Raw genomic sequence first — 18,569 nt, 5'->3', positions numbered from 1 at the left:
AAGTGGTTATTAATTACTGCAATTTACGAAAAGGAAAATAAAAGTGATTAATTACCATTCCCAAGCAGACGTTAAAAAGTAACGTTTAGAAAAGAATAAAATATTTGTATTTATGCATATAATTGTTTTGGGAAAATATTAAAATAATAATAAAATGACACAGTTATTCACAACAAGCTTGTTTTGACTAAATATGCTAAGTATTCATGAATCAGCAACATAAATGAAATGCCAATTATGGGAAAAGCACCAGATTCTGGGCATAGTAAGTAAGAAAAATGAGTAAGAAACTCTACAAGCTTACAGCACATACCAAGCTCTATTTTTAATCATTCTGTGTAATTATAAAGTAATATTCCACTAATGGTATAAAGGTTTTAATCAGGTCCTCCTGAAACCTCTAGCTCAACAAAAATGTTACATGTAATTATGGACATGAAGAATAGAAATAAACCTATATGTTTACAGGTTTCAGTGTGAAATACTCTGTAAATCAATCCAACTTCCAAATAATACCTATTAGACTGAAACTATAGAAGAGAGAAGTGGCTACCAAAAGGCAGTCCACAATATTCAAGTGACAGTCGAGTCAACATCAGGAGAAGAGAATATTCTACCACAATGCCTCAGGGTTTACTGCTGTGCATAAACAGATATAATTAAAGAGCTGAATCCAAACTCAAAACAGTTGAAACTTTAAATTACCATATTAAAATAGCTGAGCCAGTAAACAGAAACACTTTGGGTTCTTTCATGTTAGCCATAATATGGAAACATGAACACATCATACAGTTCTCTCTAAAATGAAGAAAAATATGCCATGAAAGTTTTCAGGACATGGTGCATGTTTAAAAACACTTATTTTGAAGAGAATTCTTAAAAGGGACAGGGTTAATAAATAGGTTGGCCAATACTTCTTTAGAAGAATATTTTCCTTTTTATTATGTAAAGATTCCTAACTCAAGGTAGGACAATTTAATTTTTTTTTTTAAGTAGAAATTTTGGATAGAGATTCTAAAAAGCTATTGACCAAATGATTATCTATGACTTCTGGAACAATTTAATATGCAGGAATAAAGCAAGCATCCTTAGATAAAATGTCAGGTAGCTAGCTTTTATTATATCATAACCCATGATATTTTTCTTTTTTCAAAAAAATTTTATTTTATATTGGAGCATAGTTGATTAACAATGACGTGTTAGTTACAGGTGTACAGCAAAGTGATTCAGTTATACACATAAGTATATATTCTTTTTCAAATTCTTTTCCCACAGATTATTACAGAATATTGAGCTGAGTTCTCTTACAGTAGGTCCTTATTGGTTATCTATTTTAAATTTAGTACTGTGTACATGTCAATCCCAAACTCCCAATATATCCCTCCCCCCAACCCCATCTGTTCCCTCTGGTAACCATAAATTCATTCTCTAAGTCTGTGAGTGTTTCTGTTTTGTAAATAAGTTCATTTGTATCATTTTTTTTAGATTCCGCATATAAGTGATATCATATGATATTTGACTTTCTCAGAATGACTTACTTCACTTAGTGTGGTAATACCCAGGTCCATCCATGTTGCTACAAATGGCATTTTTCATTCTTTTTAATGGCTGAGTAATATTCCATTGTATATATGTACCACATCTTCTTTATCCATTCATCTGTCAATGAACATTTAGGCTGCTTCCATGTTTGGCTATTGTAAACAGCATTGCAATGAACATTGGGGCAAATGTATCCTTTCAAACCATGGTTTTCTCTGAATATATATCCAGGAGTGGGATTGCTGGATCATATGGTAGCTCTATTCTTAGTTTTGAAAGAACCCTCCATACTGTTCTCCATAGTGCTTGTACCAATTTATGTTCCCACCAACAGTGTAGGAGGGTTCCCTTTTCTCCATACCCTCTCCAGCATCTATTGTTTGTAGACTTTTTAATGATGAACATTCTGACTGGTGTGAGGTGGTATCTCATTGTAGTTTTGATTTGCATTTCTCTAATACTTAGTGATGTTGAGAATCTTTTCATGTGCCTCCTGGCCATCTGTATGTCTTCTTTGGAGAAACGTCTATTTAGGTCTTTGGCCAGTTTTTTGATTGGGTTTTTTTTTGATATTGAGCTGCATGTGCTGTTTGTAAATTTTGGAGATTAATCCTTTGTCAGTCACAACATTTGAAAATATTTTCTCCCATTCCGTGGGTTGTCATTTAGTTGTGTCTATGGTTTGCTTTGCTGTGCAAAAGCTTTTGAGTATAATTACGTTCCATTTGCTTGTTTTTCTTTCCATCACTCTGGGCGAAGGATCGAAAGAGATCTTGCTGTGGTTTATGTCAAAGAGTGTTCTTCCTATGTTTTCCTCTAAGACTTTTACAGTATCTCATCTTACATTTAAGTCTTTAATCAATTCTGAGTTTATTTTTGTGTATGGTGTTAGGGAGTGTTCTAATTTCATTCTTTTACATGTAGCTGTCCAGTTTTCCCAGCACCACTTATTTAAGAGACTATCTTTTCTCCATTGTATACTCTTGCCTCCTTTGTCATAGATTAATTGACCACAGGCACATGCATTTATTTGTGAGTTTTCTATCCTGTTTCATTGATCTATCTTTCTGTTTTTGTGCAGTAACATACTATTTTGATGACTGTAGCTTTGTAGTATAGTCTGAACTCAGGAAGCCTGATTCCTCAGGCTTCCTTTTTCTTTCTCAAGATTGCTTTGGCAGGCCTTCCCTGGTAGTCTAGTGGTTAAGACTCCATGCTCCCAATGCAGGGGGCCCCGGTTGAATCTCTAGTCAGGAAACTAGATCCCGTGTGCCGCAATGAAGATCCGGCATGCTGCAACTAAAAAAGATCCTGCATGCCACAACAAAGATCTCACACATGGCAATGAAGATCCCGCATGCCGTGACTAAGACCCAGCACAGCCAAAAAATATTTTAAAAAATTATTGCTTTGGCTATCCGGGGTCTTTTGTGTCTCCATACAAATTTTAACACATTATTGACTGGGGGATTTTGGTAGAAACTAATGCCTGGGGCCAGTGATTTGTTATCTAAGTGAATATTTAAACACCTGCATTTGAGTAAATATTGACAACTTTTTTGCACTTAATGTATTTATTTGAAACTTTGTACATATCTTACTATTCTAGTACTTCGTTCAAGTGTGATACACAGTATAGCAGTCACTTCTGTGCAGAGGAACAGAACATCTACTAGAAATATACCATGTTTCACTGCGCTTTCCCCTGGAAGAGCAGAATCTACACTTTCTGGCAGCATTTTTTAGTCCTGTGGGTATTATTTTCTCTAGAATATGTTCTTTTCTTTTACCTGATAGTCAACAAGGTGGGTCTTTGTGGGCGGCTCTTTTAAAACTGCCACAAGAAGGACCAGGTGCAGTACTACCACTACATTCACCAGAATGGTCAGTTACACATTCTCTAGCTACTGCTAACAAAAATTGCTTGTAAGTCATTTTACTCTGTGCGTTAAGGCTACAATAAATTTTAAATGCATTAAATAAACCACAATTACTCAAATAGAAACCCACTTTCTTATATCATTTTCAAGTTTTCTGGAGGATACTGAAGTTTGCCAAATATTGATCAATCAACTCCTTTCATATATTTATTATACTCTAATATACAAGTGGGCTTAGTTATCTGATGACCAGTCCTCCTGTCTTCCTTTCCTGTAGATGCTATGGAAATGTCACGAATCATTGTTAACAGGTGGACTAACCTCTTGTCTTTCCATACAAGAATCACATCTCCCTTCCGTGGGAATGTCATTTCTCCCCTCTGTAGATTTTTAGATTTCTCCTTTAACTGGTTTGGTAGACCAGGATTCTCTCTTATAGTCCCACAAACTCTGGTTTTATTTTTCAACAGCATTTCAGATGTGGACACACTGTTGTAATAACTGTCTTGGTAAATATGGTGCCATGAACCAAGATAAGGTTGTAGGACTGATAATATTGTTTCTTGCAATTTCTTTCCTTCACCTGTGTAAATCTCAAGTTTGCAATATATATCAGTTTCGCATTTGCTATCCATCCTGACCGAAATTCCATATTTTGTACATTTTCTGGGATTACAGGTTTTGAATCTGAGTCATCCTCTCCACAAATGATGGCTCTTGTTTGGGTACACAGATGGAAAATAATCCAGAAGAGGTTTAACTTTTGAAATTCTGTCTGCAGGAAGCGGAGTTTCCAAGCTACCATTAAAGTGAAGAAATATCATTATTTGTTCCAAACTTCTTCTCATCATAATCTTTGGAAAGATAGGTGTTTCAAGTAAGGGATCAATCAACCAATATTCTTTCCAGTGTGACTTTATTTGTCCCATCAGAATTATTAATCCAAGAAACTTCTTCATGTCACTATTGGTTACATCAGTCCATTTTAAAGCCTTCTCATACTTCTTATATGATTTTTCATTCTGTTCGTGATACAGCTTTGTTTGAGAAGCGACCAACTTGAAAAAGTCCTTACCAAAAATTAATTATTTCACTAACACTTTGCAGGTTATTACATTCAATACTTACACCTGACACACCTGTAAAGTCTTCTAATTTTCATGAAATGTTATCTTCAATCCACTTCTGTCAAAGCAAAGGAGCATTCTCCAGCACAGTGGGTTTCATTTTCACTTTCCGAATCAGAATCAACTGCTAAGGTTTTTTATCTTTTTGTTGGTCTAATATTCACATTGTCTGAATCAGAATTATATTCTGAAGAACTATCATCTTCTGAGACAGTAGTATATATGACACTTGGACAATCAGAGAAATTTCGGTGCATGAAATTCACCCACAAATTCTTCTTCACTCAAAATTTCACAATCCTTCATTTTTGAAAATTTTATGGTAATGAACTTATGTTGATAATATACACAAGGTTAGAACAAAAACCTAACAGAGCAAAATGTAAATGCTAACAACAATCGTTAAGTTGTAAAATGAACCCTTGATCAACTTTAGGCTTCTAACAACTTCGCCCAGTGATATTAATTGTATTACTCTCTAAAAACGTATTGATACATCTCCAGTCAATAACGTTCCGGTAACAAAACACGTACTGATATGTCTCCGGTCTATGATGTGTTAAGATTTTTTTGTTCTAGTTTGGTAAAAAAATGGTAGTTTGATAGGGATTGTATTGAATCTGTTGATTGCCTTGGGTACTATAGTCATTTTGACAATATTGGTTCTTCCAATCCAAGAACATGGTATATCTCTCCATCTATTTGTGTCATCTTTGATTTCTTTCATCAGCATCTTACAGTTTTTGGTGTACAGGTCTTTTGCCTCCTTAGGTAAGTTTATTCCTAGGCATTTTATTTATTTTGATGTGACGGTAAATGGGACTGTTTCATTAATTTCTCTTTCTGATCTTTTGATGTTAATGTATAGAAATGCAACAGAGTTCTGTGTACAAATTTTGTATCCTGCAACTTTACCAAATTCACTGAAGAGCTCTAGTACTTTTCTGGTGGCATCTTTAGGATTCTCTATATATAGTATCATGTCGTCTGCGAAGAGTGACAGTTTTATTTCTTTTCAAATCTGGATTCCTTTTATTTCTTTTTCTTCTCTGATTGCCCTGCCTAGGACTTCCAAAACTATGTTGAATTGCAGTAGTGAAAGTGGACATCCTTGTCTTGTTCCTGATCTGTGAGGAAATGCTTTGTTTTTCACCATTGAGTATGATGTTAGCTGTAGGTTTGTCATATAAGGCCTTTATTATGTTGAGGTACGTTCCCTCTAGGCCCACTTTCTACAGAGTTTTTATCATAAATGGGTGTTGAATCTTGTCAAAAGCTTTTTCTGCATCTATTGAGATGATCATATGGTTTTTATTCTTCAATTTGTTGATGTGGTATATCATACTAACTGATTTGAGGACACTGAAAAATCCTTGCATCCCTTGGATAAATCCCACTTGTTCATGGTGTATAATCCTTTTAATGTATTGTCAGATTTGGATTGCTAGTATTTCTGTTGAGGATTTTTGCATCTATGTTCATCAGTGATATTGGGCTGTAATTTTGTGTGTGTGTGTGTGGTCTCTTTGTCTGGTTCTGATATCAGATATCTGATGAGTTAGAATGAGTTTGGGAGTGTTCCGTCCTCTGCAACTTTTTGGAATAGTTTCAGAAGGATACGTGTTAACTCTTCTCTAAATGTTTGATAGAATTTGTCTGTGAAGGCATCTAGTCCTGGACTTTTGCTTGTTGGGAATTTTTAAAACAGTTTCAATTTCAGTACTTGTGATTGGTCTGGTCATATTTTCTGTTTCTTCCTGGTTTAGTCTTAGGAGACTGTACCTTTCTAATAATTTGTCCATTTCTTCTAGGTTATCCATTTCTTTGGCATATAGTTGCTTCTAGTAGTCTCTTAAGATCCTTTGTATTTCTTTGGTGTCCATTGTAACTTCTCCTTTTTCATTTCTAACTTTATTGATTTGAGCTCTCTCCCTTTTTTTCTTGATGAGTCTAGCCAAAGGTTTATTAATTTTGTTCACCTTTTCAAAGAACCAGCTTTTAGTTTCACTGATCTATTATTGTCTTTGTCTCTATTTCATTTATTTCTGCTCTGATCTTTATGATTTCTTTCCTTCTACTAGCTTTGGGTTTTGTTATTCTTTCTCTAGTTGCTTTAGGCATAAGGCTAGGTTGCTTATTAGAGATTTTTCTTGTTTCCTGAGGTAAGAGTGTATTGCTATAAATTTCCCTCTTAGAACTGCTTTTACTGTGTCCCATAGGTTTTGGATCGTCATGCTTTTGTTTTCATTTGTCTCTAGGTATTTTTTGATTTTCTATTTGATTTCTTCAGTGATCTATTGGTTGTTTAGTAGGATATTGTTTAGCCTCCATGTGTTTGTTTTTTTTACACTTTTTTTTTCTTGTAGTTGATTTCTAATCTCATACCATTGTTGTCAGAAGAGATGCTTGATATAATTTCAATTTTCTTGAATTTTCCAAGGCTCACTTTGTGCCCCAGCATGTGAATAATCCTGGAGAATGTTCCATTTGCAATTGAGAAGAATGTGTAATCTGCTGCTTTTGGATAGAATGCTGTATAAATATCAGTTAAGTCCATCTGGTCTAATGTGTCATTTAAGGCCTGTGTTTCCTTATTGATTTTCTGTCTGGATGATCTGTCCACTGATGAAAGTGGGGTATTAAAGCCCACCACTATTATTGTGTTACTGTCAATTTCTCCTTTTATGGCTGTATTTGCCTTATATATTGAGGTGCTCCTGTGTTGGGTGCATATATATTATCAATTGTTATATCTTCTTCTTGGATTGATCCCTTGATCACTAGGTAGTGTCCTTCTTGTCTCTTGTCTTTAAAGTCTATTTTGTCTGATATGAGTATTGCTACTCCAGCTTTTTTTTGATTTCCATTTGCATGGAATATCTTTTTCCATCCTGTCACTTTCAGTTTGTATGTGTTCCTAGATCTGAAGTGGGTCTCTTGTAGATAGCATATATATGGGTCTTGCTTTTGTATCCATTCGGCCAGTCTATGTCTTTTGGTTGGAGCATTTAATCCATTTACGTTTAAGGTAGTTATCAATATGTGTGTTCTTAATGCCATTTCATTAACTGTTTGGGGTTTGTTTTTGTAGGTCTTTTTTCTTCCCTTACTCTTTTGTTCTCTTCCCTTGTGAGTTGATGACTAATTTTAGTGTTGTGTTTGGATTCCTTTTTCTTTTTTGTGTGTGTATCTATCGTAGACTTTTGATTTGTGGTTATCATGAGGTTTTGATATAACATTCTATATATAAACAAGATTGTTTTAAGTTGCTGGTCTTTCAACTTCAAATGCATTTCCAATCTCCTGCATTTGTGCTCTCTTCTCGCAATTCCTGGTTTTGATATCATATTTGTGTGTGGATAATTTCCTACCTTTACTGTGTGTTTGCATTTACCAAAGAGCTTTTCCATATGGAATTTTTTTGTCTCTAGTTTTGGCCTTTTCTTTTCTGCCTAGAGAAGTTTCTTTAACATTTGTTGCAAAGCTGGTCTGGTGGTGCTGAATTATCTTAGCTTTTGCTTGTCTGTAAAGCTTTTGATTTCTCTGTCGAATCTGAATGAGAGCTTTGCTGGGTAGAGTATCCTTGGTTGTAGGTTCTTCCCTTTCATCACTTTACACATATCATGCCACTGCCTTCTGACCTGCAGAGTTTCTGCTGAGAAATCAGCTGATAACCTTATGGGAGTTCCCTTGTATGTTATCTGTTGCTCCTCCCTTGTTGCTTTTAATATTTTTTCTTTGTATTTAATTTTTCTCAATTTGATTACTATGTGTCTTGGCGTGTTCCTCCTTGGGTTTATCCTGCCTGGGACTCTCTACACTTCCTGGACTTGGGTGACTGTTTCCTTTCCCATGTTTGCGAAGTTTTCAGCTATTATCTCTTCCAGTATTTTCTCAGGTCCTTTCTCTATCTCTTCTCCTTCTGGGACCCCTATAATGCAAATGTTCGTGCATTTGACATTGTCCCAGCGGTCTCAGGCTGTCTTCATTTCTTTTCACTCTTTTTTCTTTATTCTGTTCTACAACAGTGATTTCCACCATTCTGTCTTCCAGCTCACTTATCCATTCCTCTGCTCACTTATTCTGCTACTGTTTCCTTCTAGTGTATTTTTTATTTCAGATATTGTATTGTTCATCTGTTTGTTCCTTAGTTCATCTAGGATTTTGTATCTTCTCAAGCCATGCCTCCATTCTTTTTCTGAGATCTTGGATCATCTTTACTACCATTAGTCTGAATTCTTTTACGGGTAGATGATATTTTTCAATAAAGTTTTTGTTACACCAGTATTTAAATTAAATAGATGACACTAGCTACACTCACCTGACCAAGTTAAACTATAAGCTGAATTTCAAACATCCTATTTACTTTTAGACCACTCTGAACCACAGATGACCAGTTTCATTCAAAGCTGTAATTAGAGCTTCCCTGGTGGCGCAGTGGTTGAGAATCTGCCTGCCGATGCAGGGGACACGGGTTCGAGCCCTGGTCCGGGAAGATCCCACATGCCACGGAGCAACTAGGCCCATGAGCCACAACTACTGAGCCTGCGCGTCTGGAGCCCGTGCTCCGCAACAAGAGAGGCCGCGATAGTGAGAGGCCCGCGCACCGCGATGAAGAGTGGCCCCCGCTCGCCACAACTAGAGAAAGCCCTCACACAGAAACGAAGACCCAACACACACAAAAATCAATCAATAAATAAATTTATTTAAAAAAAAAAAAAAAAGCTGTAATTACTCTGTAAACCTGAAAGCCAAATAAATAGAGGAAGTGCAAGATGCTAAATCAAAAAAATACATACCAAAAAAATTTTTAGACATCACCAGTTCAGATTTTATTTAAAAGATTAGGTTTTATTTCAAATGCTTTAACCCTTTAAGTGCTAACTATATTCTTTTAAAAATAGTTCCACTGGGATTCCCTGGTGGCGCAGTGGTTGAGAATCTGCCTGCCAATGCAGGGGACACGGGTTCGAGCCCTGGTCTGGGAAGATCCCACATGCCGTGGAGCAGCTGGGCCCGTGAGCCACGATTACTGAGCCTGCGCGTCTGGAGCCTGTGCTCCGCAACAAGAGAGGCCGCGATAGTGAGAAGCCCGCGCACCGCGATGAAGAGTGGCCCCCGCTTGCCACAACTAGAGAAAGCCCTCGCACAGAAACGAAGACCCAACACAGCCATAAAAAATTAATTAATTAATTAATTTTAAAAAAAAAGTTCCACTAACATCCAATGTGAAAAACAAATGCATAATAATAGATTCTATTTATAATTAAATCACAAAATTAAATAATGCTCTGAGTTATAATGACCATAAAGAGGGTTTATTTTTAAGGCCCCAGATGTAACATTACAGATATTCTTTAAAAGAGGGAAAAAACATTTCTCTCTTTTACTTAAAGGTTTTATTATCCAGGGAGCAAAAAAGCATAGCACCCAATTAAGACTCAACACATCAACCTTAAAGAGATTTATTCATTCCACTGAGAGTATAATAGCTTAGGTGTGGCAGGTACCCTGGTAGCAAGATCAGTAGAGGATATGTGTACTGCGATCGCTATGTGCCAGGCACTGCACTGATTAGAGGTTTCTAAATGTTAATTTCATGTGAAGGCCAACCCTAAGAGCTGTTATGTTATTATCCTCCACATTATAAATGAGAGAATTGAGACTGAAACTAGCTAAATAACTTGCTCACAAACACACAGCTTGTAAGTAACTGTATAAGGATTTACCCAAGGTCTGTCTGAATCCACATTCCATGCTCATCTGGAAAGAATACACTGCTAGGAAAACTGCCTTTAAAAAAAATCAGTAATCATCTGCAGATGAAAGGCCTATCTGTTCCCTCCTCTGTGCCTTCCCCATACCTTCCAGTGCTTGACTGTTCTCCCTTCTGTGACATCTTTTCTTCTACAAAGAAATCCAGGATAACTTTCATCTGATAACAATGTTTGAAGAGGGAGGTGGGCCCCAATGTGTTTGCTCCTGACTCTGAACACACCATAGGGATGGTTAGTGATGAGGATTACCCTTCGTAGGATACTGATCCTGCCACTTTTTGTTTCTCCAAGTAGGCGTGTAAGCGAAAGGTGGATTCAAATGAGGAACAGAAGAGAAAGAACGCAGCAAGGAGGGCAGCAGAGCCTCCGGATGTTTTCACTGCTGGACCTCACAAACTGCAATACCAGTAAAGCTAGCGGTAATAAAAATTTTCAATTACTAATGATAGAAAAGTGATTCCCAACTTGCATTGGTCCAGCTGCATGTTTCTAGTGTTTGGGTCTGAATCATTTACCTATTACCCAGAGTCAACATATCCTACCCAGAGTCAACATATCCTTCTCCATATAAGGAAACAGAAGAGAAAAAAAAAGTTATTTTATAAAATACAAAATTCTATACAAGAGGGGAGTAAGACTGGGTCACTAACATTATTTCCACTCTAGAAGATGTTTTCACTTTATGATACATATTTCAAATTCTGACATTTTAATTATCATAAACCTTACTTCTTTGGTTTTAACATGGATACTACTTGTGGATTTAAACTGTACTTGAAATCACAACATGTTAACGTGAACTTCTCCTAATATGTTTTTCTTTAATGAATATGGTCACCACAGATACCACCATTTACCAAAAGTACATTTGGAACCAACACTTTCCCCATCAACATATCTCTATCTTGTTCGTCCACCATATCCTGCTTCTAATTAATCAAACAAATACGTCAAGAGTCTTCTATAACAACTGTTCTCTGCATACCCTCCACATACTTGAAATTTCAGGTAAAAATACACTGTGGTCACTGTGGGACAATGTTTAAGATAATGAAAATGACATGAGGCATTTCCTAACATAGTTGTAAGAGTCATGCAAACATCTAATATACCATTAGGCAAGCTATTTTTTGGTTCTGCTTTTTGTTTGTTTGTTTGTTTTGCAATACAATAGCCATTAGAGTTCAGTAAGCTATTTTCTCTACTTACCTGTATGTCTGAAAATTTTTACGATAAGAAGTCAAAAATAGAAACTCCTTCCAAAATACTCTTAGATTCTTTCCTCAAAGTATGTACCAAAAATGTCCAAGGAAATTATTTTTTGAAAATAAAATGTGTATTTGAATACCTAAAATAAAGACCCTTCTAGTGAATTAAACTCATTGAACACAAGTTAAACTTCAGAATATTTCATTGGGCATTGAAGTTTAAAAGTATCACTACTAGAATAATCAATTTATTTTGTATCAACTCTAATTTACAACTTAAATACCTCAAGCTTCCATGTATCAATGTGACAATTTCTACTCATCTTCATAGTTGTTTATCAATGCATACCAGGGTGAACAAACAATAAATATACACATAGAGCAAGATGCACATGTATTGAATGCTGCTTTCCTTCCCTTTAAAAGACAGTATTTACAAGAGTGGCCTTTGTTACATATTTCTTAACCATTTAGCTAAGCTGTGGTTTCTACCGGTCTCCTGAAATCTTCTTCTCATCAAATACATTTTCCTTTTTCTCATTTTCATTTCTTTGCTGCATCTGATGCTCCTGGCTCCCTACCTGTGAGTCACTCTCCCAGGCCCCCATGACACACACTTGCCTGATTTTACCTGCAACTCTCTGACCATTCATTAATCTTCTTTCTTAAGGATTCTTCCTTAGAACTGAGCTGCTCCCTTATGCTGAGAACTTTGTGTTATGCTTCTCTTTTATGATAATTTTATCCTTAGTAAATTTAGACATTCATTAAACAAATATTTATTGTGTGTTCACAGCATGTCTGACAACAAGCCAGGCACTGGAAATACAGCAGTGAAGAAAACCAAGTCCCTATTTTTCATAAAGTTTATATTTTACTGAGGAGATAAGTGGTCAAGCAATAAACAAGTAAAACAATTAATTTATAACATAATAGATGATAATAAGTACTATGAAGAAAAATTACGCAGGGCAACAAGTTAAAATGACAGGGAGGGTGGTACTATTTTAGAAAGACTAGTTAGAAAGGGTATTCCTTAATGAAATGGGCAACCAATGCAGACATCTGTGGGAAGAGTGATCTGGGTTGAAGGAACAGTAAGAGTAAAGACCCACAGTTGGAGAGAACCCACAGACATGTCTGAGAAATGGCAAGTCCAGTGTGACTGGAGTAAAGTAAGTTCTGGGTGTGGTAGGAGATGAGATCAAAAAGACCTTCAATGACCTGGTAAGGACTTTGGATGTCATTCTGCGGAGTCTCTCTCATGGCTCTGCCGCAATTGTCACCTGACATTTGATGACTCTTAAACCTGCCCCTCTAGTGCCAGCCTTTCCATTGAGCTCCATTTCCATATGGCAAAACTGGCATCTCTCTTTTGAGGACCTATTATTTCCTCATTCTCAACATATCTAAAAGGGTATTTTTTTTAATCTTCCAAACTGAAAATTACAACATCAACACAATGTTTCCATTCATTTTATTTCTGTATCATCTTCTTAATCATCCAAGAAACACATCCTCAGTCGTCTTGGATTCTCCTTCAACCCAGCCTGCAACATTCACTGTAACAGTTCTTCTGTAACAAACCATCCCTTCTTTTCACTGCTAACACCCAACTGGAGAATTTATTACCAAAATCTGGATCCCTGAAATGGCCTCCTGGATGGTCTCCCCTTCTCCAGCCTTCTCTCCCTGTCCAAGTTGTCCTACATACTATTAGCCTGATGAGTCTTACTCAAACTCATTTAAAAAGTTTCAACCACAGCCATAAACAGGTCTCTGTGTCTTTGTAACAGTACAAAAATACTTAATTTATAATTTAGTTTGATACACTGCAAGCCAAATGAACAGCATACATTGGGATAATCAGCTCATTCATCTCTAGCAGAATAGAAAAAAAATCTCATCTTTGCCAACTTAGGTCAATAGGGAAACTATGCTTTCCATTATATATTTCTCCAAAATTCATTCTTTTTCAATAATTAACTACTAAGTCTTTACTTTAGCATATTATTAGCAGCTTAACCACAACATTAAGATATTACATGCATTATTTCTCACTTAATTCTCCCAATAAAGTTCTAAAGTATTTTCATCATTTCCATTTCACAAATAGAAAAAAGAAAATGAAAGCTGTCTGATTTTTAAGTCACTTCTTCAAAGTCATCAAGTCATTAAGGTTGTAAAGCTGAGTCTCTGATCCAGGTTTTTTAGCTCTAAATTCTTGGATCTTCTTAGTATGTCACATATTGTTTTAGGAATGTTAGCTGCTTATAAGAGAGGAAGTAAAGTTTTATTTATTTATAACAAGCTTTATTTATATACTTCACTTTCAAGTGTTCTGCAATACTAAAGTGATAGAAACAGGTGACATGCAGAGTACTGAAACAATTTTCCCCCAAAGAAAATTGACCAAAGTTACATTGGAAAAATGTCTTTCTGTCAATATTAGATTATTGATACAAAACTGAGAGCACATTTGAAATATTTACTGACCAAAATGTTAAAAACCTAACATGAATTAACATGTAACTATAGTTATCGGAATCGGAACTTCTTCAGGTTTGTCAATCTAAGCCAACCTTGTTGATTCCTTAGTCATGTAAAATAATCTAGCTATAAGAATAGAGAGCCATTAGCAGAAAAACAGTAGAAATGTAAGTTCCTAAAGGCACAGAAATCCCAAAGAATTTAGGAGGTAACAGTAGATCTGTAAATAATACAGTTTAATAAAAATATTTTAACAAAATGTCCTATTTCCATAGGACGATTGTAAAGCTCAAAGGAAACAATGCGTATGGAATAATGCTATAAAGAATTATATTTTAATTACTTTATAAGAATATCCTATAGAGACAGAAACTTTATCAGTGTGCTTTTGGAAGCAATAACTGTTGCTGGTTGGATGATTCAATTAGCATGAACTATTCTGGCATGTTTCAAAAGCACTGCCATTTTAAAACATTAAAAATGTCTAAAAATGCAACCATAGTAATAGTGCACGGGTTGGGGGTGAGGGAGAAAGACAATGACAAATTGGTCCAAAAGGACACTGAGACTTCATAGTTGGAAGACCATTGTGCTGACAATTAGTAACAGGAAGCAGAGCACAAAACAAATGAATGAAAAAAGCTGAACTTGCAATGAAAGACCTTATTATAGTGCAGAAACATTATTGTAATAAAGGGGCAATGTACTCTCCTCCATAAAACTTTCAAACAGGCACCCTTGCCTCTTTTTTCATGCTCTGCATTTCATTTTTTCATTAGCATCTGCTTGATTATGTATTATTTCCAACCCCAAAGAATGCCTCTCTATCCTTCCTAAATTCCAAGGCTTAAAGGTCCTTCCCCTCACTGTGGCCTTGAGCCTCATTTAACTTTATTCAAAATATAACAAATGCTTTAAAATAGCATAAAGATATAGGGGAAAAAACAGAAAGGCAGCGATTTAGTATATAACTCCAGCAGGATAAAAAACGTGTCCCTCAAATCTGGTTTGTTAAAAATGCAATGATAATATAATTTGTACTAATATCCAGATGATTCTGTCTCTAAAAATTAGTGTTTCTCCTATGACTTCTTTGATATAATTGGAAGAAAAAGGCTGAAATCTTCACCTACTAAATTCTCTGCATTAAGCTTCAGTTTCCTTAAATGTAAATATCCAAAAGCTCTGAAATATATTTTCATATACTAGTTGAGACTGACAAGATTTGATCCATGATGCTAACATATAATCTAGTCTAGGGGCATGGAAAGCCCACACCTTCTGAACTGCCTATGCTAGAAAACCTCTTACCTGAAGACCCTACAGCAGCCAGAGATGTTTTAGTTAAGCAGTGGTGTGAAAAAAGCACTGGCCTTGACACCTGAAAGCTGTGGGTTTAGCTTTCAGTTCCAAAGTTTATTAGATGCATGACCACTGGCAAATTCTATGAGCCCAGTTTCCCTAGCTATAAAATAGAGATATTATGTATCCTGAAAAAATGTCAGCAGAACTAGTAATATACATATAAAGTGCATAGCAAACAGGTGCTCAACAAGTGGTTATTATTATTATTATTACTTCTCAATAGACTGAATGTTCCAAGAAATTATTATCTGCTGCTGATAGGCAAATCATTGACTTCTAGAAGAAAAGACTTCAGAGATTCTTCATTCCAACTCCTTCTCATCACAGATGATAAAACACCAGGGTGGTGAAGTGACTGGCCCAATATTACATAATAAATTTCTATCAAATAATCAACCACCTGGCTACCACCTCCATGCTTGTCCCTCTGCTGTAGTATAAATAAATTTCACAGTTAAATAAAATATACCTCTTGAGAACAATGAGAGTCTGCTATTAACCTACTGTTAATAATACTTGACATATCACGAAGTTTTTGTGGTACTGAATATACATTACTTGAATAATGTCGTCATCTCTGAACCCCATTTATGATTAAATGCATTCAAGCTGGGTGTTAGTCCAGAATCCAAATCATAGTTAATTGTCCCATGTACTTGCTTTGAGACTCTAGGAAAGTTTCTTAATCTCTCTAGGTCTCAGTTTCACTATTTAGTTTGGTTTTTTTAAGGTAATATTTATTTCATGTTTTTCTTGTCATGTTCCTGTAAATAAGGCACCTCATACATTATAGGTACTTAAAAAATGTTAGTTCTCTTCCTTTACTTCCTTAAGTCTCTGTTAATTTCATATGTATTAATTATAAGTAAGATGGGATTAAAGCAGCAAATATAATGGGCATATAATCATTTTTTAATTTACAATTTTGGGATTTTTTTTTGGCTGCAACATGCAGCCTGCAGGATCTTAGTTCCTCGACCAGAGCAGTAAAAGGGCAGAGTCCTAACCACTGGACCACCAGGAATTCCCTAATTTACAATTTTAAAAAGTAATTACACATAAAGCTCTACTTTTTAGAAAAAAAAAATTTAAGTTAAAAACAAATATTATATAAATAAGGCAGCTAGGTTTTATTTACATTTAACTCAACCAAAAATAATCTATAGAAGTAATCAGGTGATAAATGAGTATACTCAGAAATGTGTGTAAAAAGAATTATTTTTACTCTTCAGATATGGAAGGGTATCACAGAGGAAAATTCTAGGATCAGTAATAAGATAAAACAACAGTACAAGGATCCTTAGCACCAAAGGCTAGCTGAGTGTTATACACTCAGTAAAATTTTATTTGAAAAACTGAAGTATATTGACCTATTAATAATTAATTTAATATTAAAAAAATTATACGAAAATCCACCACAGTTGCTTATTACACACAGGCCGCAGGTGGTGATCCTCCCACCCCACACCCACTAATCACTCCGCATTCAGACCACCTCAGCTCTCTTACACAAAATAAATTGGATTTTAAAAAAATAAAGATAGATGATGCTCTCCTTTCCAAGCTAAAAGCTACAGTTCAAAATATTTTTAGCTAAAAAAAAAAGTATTGACTTTAAGATGATAGTTTAAAATAGAATATTTATTTGCATCAGTAAAATTATTTTATACTCTACGAGAAGAGAAGATGAATAGCAATGTTACTACAGAAACTGCATGTAAAACGCCAAGTAAGCAAATAGGGGACCGAATGCCTAACTCTGACACTAAGAAAACAAAGTATCTGGTATGATTATGGCATTCTGCTTAATATTTCAAGTGCCATATTTATTCCTATCATTTATCCTTCTTTCTCCTTTGATATTTTTCACTCTGTACAGGGATAAAGAAATAACATACCATCTGGAGATTTCATTCATATCTGAGGATTTCATACCCATTTAAATTAACAATAAGAGATTCAGCCGAAGTTTCTTAGAAATATTTTTTTCAAATTATTGCTATTCCTGTTACCTGGAATATATGTCATCTTTTGAAATCTTACTATTTCTCCAAACAATCTCAATTTTCAATGAGGCTTTTCTTGATGATCTAGTCCTTAATGATACCTCCCTTTCCTAAACTCTTTAATTATAAACTTACTTCAGAACTGAACCATCAAAATACCAATCACAAAATACTAACTCCAAGGGTTTGTGGCATATTTTTGCTACTAGATTATAAATTCTTCAAATTCAAGAGCTATATCATATGTCTGTGGATTAATGAAATGAACGCAGGCTTTAAGGTTAGCATTCTGTTAGACACAGGTTGAAATTCTGGCTCTGCCATTTGCCAGATAAGTGACCTAAAGCAAGTCACATAATCTCTCTCAGTCTCTTTAAAATGGAGAACATAATACTTACCTCAGAATGTTGTTGTGAAGATTAAATGAGATAACATATGTGAAAGGGCCTGGCACATAGTAACGCTCAAAGAAAGGTTGGTTTCCTTCCTTATTTCCTTCTTTTTTCCCTCAGTACCTGGTACAATGTTGAGAACACAATAAACCCTCAATAAAAGCTTTCTAAATATTCATTTGAACTTAGATTTCCTAAAAATATGTTTAATTATTAATTGTGATAACTCCTATGTTTCCAAATTGTGTTACTTTAAATCATATGCACATAAGGTAGGAAATTTCAAAACAGAACAAAGCGTGTGAGGTTGTTACTTAGGATGATGAGAAAAGGAAGTAAAGAAAGGTAAAAGTATTTAAAAACAATTTAATTTAAAAGTATTTAAGAAGAATTCAGTGAAAATTATTACAGGTATGGTGTTCTTTACATAAGTATCTTTGGATAAGTGAGAGTTGATTGCTGACCTTAGGGGAAGTTGAATGAGAGAGAGAGGGAGGGAGGGAGGGAGGGAGGAAGGGAGCAAGTCAGAGAGAGAAGTAAGAAGAGGAGAAAGGGAGGAAGGGAAGAAGAAAGGGATGAAGGAAGGGAGGAAGGAAGGTTGGTTCTGCTGGGATCTCTTTTATGTCCTCACATTAACGTAAGCTATTAACATTGATCACTCCCTGCCTGCCTTCCCCTAAAAACAATCCCCACTGCAAACTCTGTCTTACAAAAATGTAATTATCTAATGGGAGAACCAAATTAATTTAAAAATTTTCCGCAGTGGATGGTAACCAAAGAAT

At 35.4% G+C, this 18,569-nt stretch overlaps 1 protein-coding gene, 1 long non-coding RNA gene and 1 pseudogene across 7 annotated transcripts in view; 1 reads left to right on the top strand and 2 right to left on the bottom strand.

Annotated features, from left to right (window-relative positions):
• Positions 1–18,569, bottom strand: part of LOC309605352 (tigger transposable element-derived protein 1 pseudogene) — a 485,483-nt pseudogene that overhangs the window by 4,081 nt on the left and 462,833 nt on the right. The window lies entirely within an intron of this gene.
• The window catches only part of AKT3 (AKT serine/threonine kinase 3), a 387,341-nt gene that overhangs the window by 207,722 nt on the left and 161,050 nt on the right, over positions 1–18,569 (bottom strand). Inside the window, exon 2 of one of the 5 annotated variants that reach the window (XM_082340895.1) lies at positions 17,794–17,910. The exons of the other annotated variants lie outside the window; for them this stretch is intronic. The gene's annotated coding sequence lies outside the window, so the exon portion shown is untranslated. The remainder of the gene's footprint in view (positions 1–17,793; positions 17,911–18,569) is intronic. 5 annotated transcript variants of the gene reach the window in all.
• Positions 1–18,569, top strand: part of LOC309605611 — an 867,207-nt gene that overhangs the window by 746,604 nt on the left and 102,034 nt on the right. The window lies entirely within an intron of this gene.

Source organism: Balaenoptera borealis (assembly GCF_965194805.1).
Source record: "Balaenoptera borealis genome assembly, chromosome: 1".
NCBI lineage: Eukaryota > Metazoa > Chordata > Mammalia > Artiodactyla > Balaenopteridae > Balaenoptera > Balaenoptera borealis.
The sequence above is the reverse complement of the archived record's forward strand: the minus strand, read 5'-3'. Positions and strand labels throughout refer to the sequence as shown.